The 8,726-nt window shown below is 44.7% G+C and overlaps 1 pseudogene; it reads left to right on the top strand.

Moving 5' to 3' along the window:
- The first annotated feature begins 5,818 nt into the window (after positions 1–5,818).
- On the top strand, positions 5,819–6,682 carry LOC147092610 (putative G protein-coupled receptor 139; annotated as a pseudogene).
- Positions 6,683–8,726: the final 2,044 nt, after the last annotated feature.

Below are 8,726 nucleotides of genomic sequence, written 5' to 3'. Positions count from 1 at the left end.
ATCCCATCCCCCTGCCAAGTTCATTTATACTGCCCCCCCCCTGCCCCCCTCACAACAGTACTAGCAAACCTCCCTGCAAGGAAGTTGGCCCTTTCCAGTTCAGGTGCAACCCGTCTGACTTGTACAGGTCTCAACTTCCCCAGAAGCAGACCCAGTGATTCAGGAAACTAAAGCCCTCCCTCTTGCACCAACTCTTTAGCCACTCATTCATCTGCTCTATTCTCCTATTCCTATACTCACTAGTACGTGGCACCGGCAGTAATCCAGAGATTACAACCTTTGAGTTTTGTCCTGCTTTTTAATGTGCTATCTAGCTCCCTAAACTCTTGTTGCAAGACCTCATCCCTCTTTCTACCCACGTCGTCGGTACCAATGTGAACCACCACCTTTGACTGTTCGCCCTCCCCCTTGAGAATGCCCTGCAGCCGTTCAGTGACACCCTTGACCCTGGCACCAGGGAGGCAACATACCATCCTGGAGTCACGTCTGCGGCCACAGAAACTTCTATCTGTTCCCCTTACGATAGAATCCCCTATCACTAATGCTCTCCCACTAATTTTGCTCCCCTCCTGTGCAGCTGAGCCACTCATAGTGCCACGGACTTGTCTCTTGCTGCATTCCCCTGAGAAACGACCTCCCTCAATCAGTATCCAAAATAGAAAACCTGTTAGAGAGGGAGATGGACCCAGGGGACTCCTGCACTACCTTCCTAGTTGATTTACTCTGTCTGGCAGTCACCCAATTCCTGTCTGCCTGTACACTTTTTACCTGCGGTGTGAACACCTCGTTAAACATGCTAGCCACGAAGATCTCAGCTTTGCGGATGCTCCACAGTGACTCAAGCCACAACTGCAACCCCAAAAAGCAGTTTTGAGTAGCTGCAGCTGGAAACACTTCCTGCACATGTGTTCGCCCTGGACACCTAAAGTGTCCCTGACTTCTCACATAGCACAGGAGGAGCACCCCACGCTGCCAAGCTGCCTTGCCATGTCCTACCCTTAAGTTACTCCCTTTACTTTCTTTAAATAAAAGAATACTAAATACACTAGGGACCGTACTTCCATTTAAATGCTACATACTCTAAACTAGTGACCTTACTTTTACTTTAACGAATGGATGGTAAAAATACTCACCAGGTCCTACTTACCAATCAGCTCCTTCCCTGGTTGTGACGTCACTTTAACAGTGTTGCAGTTGTTTTTGTTTGACTGCTCCCGCTCTTGGGCTCTTTCCTGGGTGTAAAGTAAGAACCATTTCTGACAGGGTGAAAAGTTAGGAAAAACAAAGGCGAAGCAAGGGAGCTCCTCCTTCCACTCCTCACCTAAATCCCCGATTCACCAAACTCGCAGCACTCTGTTTAAACTGCACTCACGAACAGTAATATTAGAGTAGAGTCACCACCAGTACTGTTAGAGTATGGCCACCACCACTAATGTTAGAGTAGAGACACCAACAATAATGTTACTGTTGGGCCACCGCCAGTAACGTTAAAGTAGTGTCAACACCAGTAATATTACTGTAGGGTCACCACCACTAATGTTACAGTAGAGTCACCACCAGTAAAGTTAGAGTAGAATCATCACCAGTAATGTAAGAGTTTGATCACCAACAGTAATGTTAGAGTAGGGCCACCACAAGTATTGTTAGAGTAGGGGCACCACAAATAATGTTACAGTAGAGTCACCTCCAGTAATGTTAGAGTAGAGTCATCAGCAGTAATGTGAGATTAGAGTCACCACCATTACTGTTACTGTAGGGTCAACACCAGCAATGTTATAGTAGGGTCACCACGAGGAATGTTAGCGTAGAGTCACCACCAGTAATCTTCGAGTAGGGTCAGCACCATGAATATTAGCATAGAGTCACCACCAGTAACGTTAGAGTAGGGTAAACACCAGTAATGTTAGTGTAGTGTCATCACCAGTAATGTTGGAATAGATTCACCACCAGTAATGTCAGAGTAGGGTCACCACCAGTAATGATATAGTGGGGTCACCACCAGTAATGTTAGAGTGGAGTCACCACTAGTAACGTTAGAGTAGGGTCACCACCAGTAATGTTAGAGTAGGGTCACCACCAGTAATGTTAGATTAGGTTCACCACCAGTACTGTTAGAGTAGAGCCACCAGCAGTAATGTTAGAGTGGGGTAACCAACAGTAATGTTAGTGTAGGGTCACCATAAGTAATGTAATACCCTGGTCACCACCAGTTATGTTAGAGTAGGATCACCACCAGTAATGTTAGAGAAGAGTCACCACCAGTTATGTTAGAGTAGGATCACCACCAGTAATGTTAGTGTAGTGTCACCACCAGTAATGTTAGTGTAGTGTCACCAACAGTAACGTTAGAGTAGGATCACCAGCAGTAATGTTAGAGTAGGGTCACCACCAGTAATGTTAGAGTAGGGTCACCACCAGTAATGTTAGAGTAGGGTCACCACCAGTAATGTTAGAGAAGAGTCACCACCAGTAATGTTAGAGTGGGGTCACCAGCAGTAATATTGTTGTTGGTTCACCACCAGTAGTATTAGGGTAGATTCACCACCAGTAATGTTAGAGTGGGGTCACCAGCAATAATGTTAGAATAGGGTCACCACCAATAATGTAAGCGTAGAGGTCCCACCTATAATGATAAAGTACAGTAACCACCAGTAATATTAGAGTAGGGTCACCACCAATAATGTTGCTGTAGGGTCACCAGCAGTAATGTTAGAGTAGGGTCACCACCAGTAACGCTGGATTAGAGTCAACACCAGTAATGTTACTGAAGGGTCACCACCAGTAATGTTAGAGCAGAATCTCCACCAGTAATGTTAGAGTGGAATCAACACCAGTAATGTTAGAGAACGGTCACCATCAGTAATTTTAGAGTAGATTCTCCACCAGTAATGCTAGTGTAGGGTCACAATCGGTAATGTTGTGGCATGGTCACCACTAGTAATGTTAGTGTAGTGTCATCAAATGTAATGTTAGTGTAGTGTCACCAACAGTAATGTTAGAGTAGGGTCACCACCAGTGGTATTAGAGTGGAGTCACCACCAGTAATGTTAGAGTAGTTTCACCACCAGTAATGTTAGAGTAGGGTCACCACCAGTAATGGTAGACTAAGGTCACCACCAGTAATGTTAGAGTAGGGTCACCACCAGTAATTTTAGAGTAGAGTCACCACCAGTAATGTTAGAGTAGAGTCACCACCAGTAATGTTAGAGTAGCTTCACCACCAGTAATGTTGGATTAGGGTCACCACCAGTAATGGTAGACTAACGTCACCACCAGTAATGTTAGAGTAGGGTCACCACCAATAATGTTAGAAAATGGTCACCACCAGTAATGTTGGATTAGGGTCACCACCAGTAATGGTAGACTAACGTCACCACCAGTAATGTTAGAGTAGGGTCACCACCAATAATGTTAGAAAATGGTCACCACCAGTAATGTTAGAGTAGGTTCACCACCAGTAATGTTAGAGTAGGGTTACCACCATTAATGTTAGGGAAGGGTCACCACCAGTAATGTTGGAGTAGTTTGACCATCAGTAATGTTAGAGTAGATTCACCACCAGTAATATTAGTGTAGGGTCACCATCAGTAATGTTAGAGTTGAGTCACCACCAGTAATGTTAGAGTAGGGTCACCAGCATTAATGTTAGAGTAGGGTTACCAGCATTAATGTTAGGTTAGGGTCACCACCAGTAATCTTAGAGTAGTTTGACCATCAGTAATGTTAGAGTAGAGCCGCCATCAGTGATGTTAGATTGGGCCCTCACCTGTAATTTTAGCGATGAATCATGGCCAGTACTGTTAGTGATGAATCATCGCCAATAATCTTAGAGCGTGTCATCACTAGGTATCATTACAGTAAAAAAAACACATTTAACTTCCACAATGAATGAGTGAACTTTTCACCGAATGAATTTGAGACCCCAAGAGCCTAACGCAATATCCAGGAGGGATGTTCCATTCAGCGTTGCGTAAAATTTCCACATAGGCGGCCCGGCGCACTGAAGCGGAAAATCGCCACTTGTTTGTTAAGTGACTGTAATTAACGCCACTTATTGTGTAACACTTTATTTTCTGACCAGGGCACAGATTTTCTATAAATGGGGAGTATTTACTGATCTCATACACATTCCATTCCGAACCGTAAAGCTGGACAGGTTTCGCAGTTTTTTTATTTAATGGAACTGCCAACAATTCTACAGATAAATCAAGTTTACTACCCTATTCTCGCAACATTTGGGGCTCCCGGTAAGTCAATGTATTCTGTTGGTTAATAGCTGTGGACTAGCTTACTGTTAATATAACCGATTCCGAGCATGTCCTCATTGCAGTTATTGATCCACCGGAATCAGTCGGTGAATATCAGCGGGAACGCTGTTAGTCCGCGCGGCCGCTGATGCGCTGTTCTGGTCGCTCGATCATGGCCACCGGGACCTCAACCTTCCTCCGTCTTCTGAGGGAGGGCCAGGCTGATCCCCCTGCCCCTCCAACAGTATATAGATCATTAAAGAATGTGTTGCTTAATGTCCATGGTAAACATTTCATCTGTACCGTTGTTTCCTGTCTACTTTAAGTTGATAATTCCTTGTCCCGCAGCCATCCATCAGAGGACTGTGAAAGATATTTGGAGCAATAATTGCCGCTCAGGGAGCTGCTCCCCTCCGCCCGGCTGCAAAGAACGTTCGCGGCTCCACCAGCTCCCGCTCTGTTACCGAGCAGCTCCCTCGGGGCCATTAGAAATAGAAAAAACGCAGAGTTTCGACCTGCATCGAATGTTTGTGGCTCAGCTGAATGTATTATTTGAATTCATATCTTTTCAGTAATTATTTGTAAATTATATTGAATACAACTGACATCTGATGCCGCTCCCGAAATCCCCCTCGTCAAGTAAACCGATGAGATTAAATGTAAAATTCCATCGATTGCTCACTGGGGCCGCTGTAGTAACTCATCAAATTGGCTCGGTGCATCACATGGTACCAGCCTCATGGCGGGATGGGTTCAGCGCACCACACTGCAATGGAATATGTGTTTGGATGTATTTAAGCGAATCCGTTTGTTTATTGACTGTGAAAATTAACAAGTTATAGAACCATCCAAGGTTCCCCTTTAAGGGACTTTAATCTGTAACAGTGCTGTCCCTGTGAGGTATTGCAGCTTGACCTGGACCGCACCGTTAAAGGCTGAACGGAACCTCAATGGTTTTCTAACGAAAGGTTTCAACAGGAAACGTAAACGTTGTTTCCCTCACCACAGATGATGCTTCTCCTGCTGAGTATTTCCACCATTTTCTGTTTTCAGGCATGAATATAGTGTCAGTGGCGATAGCGATGGAGCTTCATTCGGAAGAGATGGATCATGTTGGGCTGATCCGGAGTCGCCCGTTTTATACTGTCGCCCAAAATCATAATTCCCCTCCGTTGAGCCATTAGTGCCAGGCTGTCGGTGGTGTTGGGGTCGCTATCCGTTACCATTGCCGATACTGAATATGAGCGCCCTCCGAGCACCAACCTCCACCCACCGGCTTGACACAGTCTGACTGAAGTGTGCTGGAAGGACGGCGCCTTCTCAGCCCCTCGATATCGAGTGTTTAACGATTACTTTCGTTTGAAAAGGGCTATTGTCAATATTCGTCTGTATAATAACGTGTGCATAACCTTCAGGAGGAACACATCGGTTCATCTCCTGACAATACGATGTAAGATTTATCCGCGTGTCCCCATTACTTACCCTTGTCCCTCTTTCTTACAGCGAACCTATTGACAATGGTGATTCTCTCCAGAGGAAAATGCGGCCTTTCCAAATGTATCTCGGTCTACATGGTGGCCATGGCAACAGCAGATCTACTGGTCATGATCGTCAATGTAATCGTATATAACATTTTGAGTATACAGTTCCCATATTCATTCCTGTCCTACACATCCGTTTGTAAGTTCGTGATGTACATGTCTTGCACCAACCTGGATATGTCGGTGTGGTTTACCGTCTCCTTCACATTTGACCGTTTTATTGCTATATGTTGTCAGAAGTATAAAACAAAGTATTGCACCGTGAGAACTGCGGCCGCGGTTATAACAACGGTCTCTGTCCTGGTTTATTTAGAGAACATCCCCTATTGGTTTGCCTTTGAACACAAACAAATAATCAGCAATGTTACCTGGGGTTTCCACCCCAGTGCGGCCTTTTTCTCATCGCCTGCAGGTGTAGCTTACTACCGCTTGGAAAATATTTTCATTACGTGGCTTCCTTTTGTTTTGATATTATTGCTTAATTGTTTGACAATCAGGCGTATTTTAGTGGCTAGTAGAGCCCGCAGGGAACTCCGGGGTCACAGCAGTGAGAATCAGAGCGATCCAGAGATGGAGAACTGAAGGAAATCCATCATTTTACTGTTCACTGTATCGGCCAGTTTTGTATTGTTGTGGCTGACGTCTGCCGTAAGTTTTATACTTAACAACCTGGCCGTGCATCACCGAGGCGATTATGCAGCCCCTGCTTACATCGCCTCTGACACCGGATATCTGCTCATGTATTTGAGTTCCTGTACAAACACGTGTATTTATGCAGCTACACAAACTAAATTCAGGGAAGAGCTGAAGAAGCTGGTGAAATCTCCTTGGGCATTTATTCAGATATTGGTTAAAAAAATGAAAAGTCAAACCAAAGCTTCCTGTCCAAACTAGAGTTAAATTATAGCTCGTGTTCTATTTTAGAATGTCTGCCTTTCTGTTCGGTCGAAAGCAGATTGTTGTTTTGAAATTGAACAGGTATCAGAAATCACTTCTCCCACTTTGTGCCGTGTGTTTTATGTGTCATGCATTCCCCGGGTGAACATAACCGTTTCCTGCTGAAACAGCGCCCTTCCCGCTCAAGATTCAAAGAGAACGGTCATGATTGAGCTTCAGCAGTGGAGTGGAACGTGCGCATCAGCGTTAATTGCCTCACAACGTAGGCACTGGAATGAGACACCTTGTTTAATTAACAGATACAGTTTCCTTTAATATAGAAACAATGGCCAGAAATTCGGGTCTCCACGGGTGACTAAGCACGGGGTAATCACGCGTAGGCCCAACGAAAGTGCTGGTTTTGTGCATGCACAGCGCATGCGCGGTAAAGCGGCACTTCAGTTCCCCTGAAAGAAGGGGTTAAGAGGCAGAACGCATGCGCGGGGCGGGGGGAAGGCTGCGCATGCGCTTCGAACTTACCTTTTTTTTCCAGGTTTCGCCGGGTAGGTAAGTCTGCAGAGGTTAGACATGTAAAAAGCAGGCGCAAGGCCTGATTTTAACAAGGTAAGTGGTGAATTAATTAAAATTAAACATTTTTTCCACAGGTTTATTATTTGTAAGTACATTAAAGAAAGGTATGTTTATTTTTAGCCCCGTAAGGAAATGTAATTAACTTTTTCAAAAATGTAAATTATTGTTTAAAATAGTTACTTCATGTCATTTATAGTTATTATTATAAAAATGTGAATTTTAAAAATGTATTTGAAGTTTTAGTGATGTTTTGGGGCTTATGGTATTTATAGGTTTGACAGGTCTTCCTGTCAAAATTATGAATAAAGCATTCCCTGCTACCATTGGCTCTCCATTGCCCACGTGATCCCAGGGGACGCATTGAACTAACTGTGCCCCTGGGATACGCAAGCACTGCGCGCGGGCAGTTGGAGGAGGCCCAGGATTGCAATTCCACGTGGGCCTACAGCTCAACAGCTAGCGCGCAAGATATGTGCAGGTCGGAGGCTTGCACCCACGGGAAGCCGCCGACCCGAATTTCTGGGCCAATGTTTTACAATGCTGGTTATCTGTAATTGTGTAATTTCGGTGTGAATATTGCAGGCGCTGGGCTCCCCATCAGACTCCATCCCCATTGTCTCCAGAACCAATGGAACGGGGCCCTGTCTCCTGACCAGTGTCTAATGATGGAGACAGTAGGAACTTGACTTGTCAATGTGGCATTAGACATCTTTGTTTACAGATATTTACTGAAAATCTCAACTGGTCATCACAATGTTGGAATGTTATAACAGTCCATTTTCCACCAAACCAGTCCTTGTTGGCATTTACTCTCCAGCCGAGCCAATAGTTCCAATCACTTCACCTACACGTTCTCAACATCCCTTCAACCTATTTATATTCAGCCACATTTGCAAAGTAATCTTCAATATTGATGTAACTTCTTCCTCCGTTATATTCAGTCTCACAACTCACCATGTAAAGAGGTTTTTCGTACCTTTAGTTCTAAATCGCTTACATTTATTAGTTAATCTCTGGCCGTTAGTCCTTGATCCTTCAACTAATGGAAGGTGTTCACTTCCATCTATCTTGTCCCATCCCTTCTTAATGTAAACCACTTGGGCAGGACACGCCAAAAGATACGAGTCTGGTATCAATGCACAGTCTAGTGAAAGTCTGGACACTGTAGTGAAGTTGGTTAATTGCTAGCTTTCTCTTGGAGATGGTTGTGTTCTTGCTTTAGATGAAGAAAGGAAATAATATACTTGATAGCCTGGCAAATATGCGAAACATCGGGACCATTCAAGGGCGGTCCTAATCATTCACCGACCGACCCCCGATCCATTCATAGATTGCCAGAAGGGACAGGAATGGCTTGCATCAGATGACTGGCACTGTAAGTTCCTGGGAGATCGCTGTGTTTGCAGAAGTGACGCGTTGTGCATGAAGCAACCAGCCTGCTCTATGCGTGATGAAGTTACTCTGGAGAAAG

The sequence above is a fragment of the Somniosus microcephalus genome, unplaced genomic scaffold (assembly GCF_052327205.1).
Source record: "Somniosus microcephalus isolate GS21.2 unplaced genomic scaffold, FLI_Smic_1.0 unresolved_chr2, whole genome shotgun sequence".
Classification (NCBI taxonomy): domain Eukaryota; kingdom Metazoa; phylum Chordata; class Chondrichthyes; order Squaliformes; family Somniosidae; genus Somniosus; species Somniosus microcephalus.
This window is presented reverse-complemented; position numbering and strand designations above follow the sequence as displayed.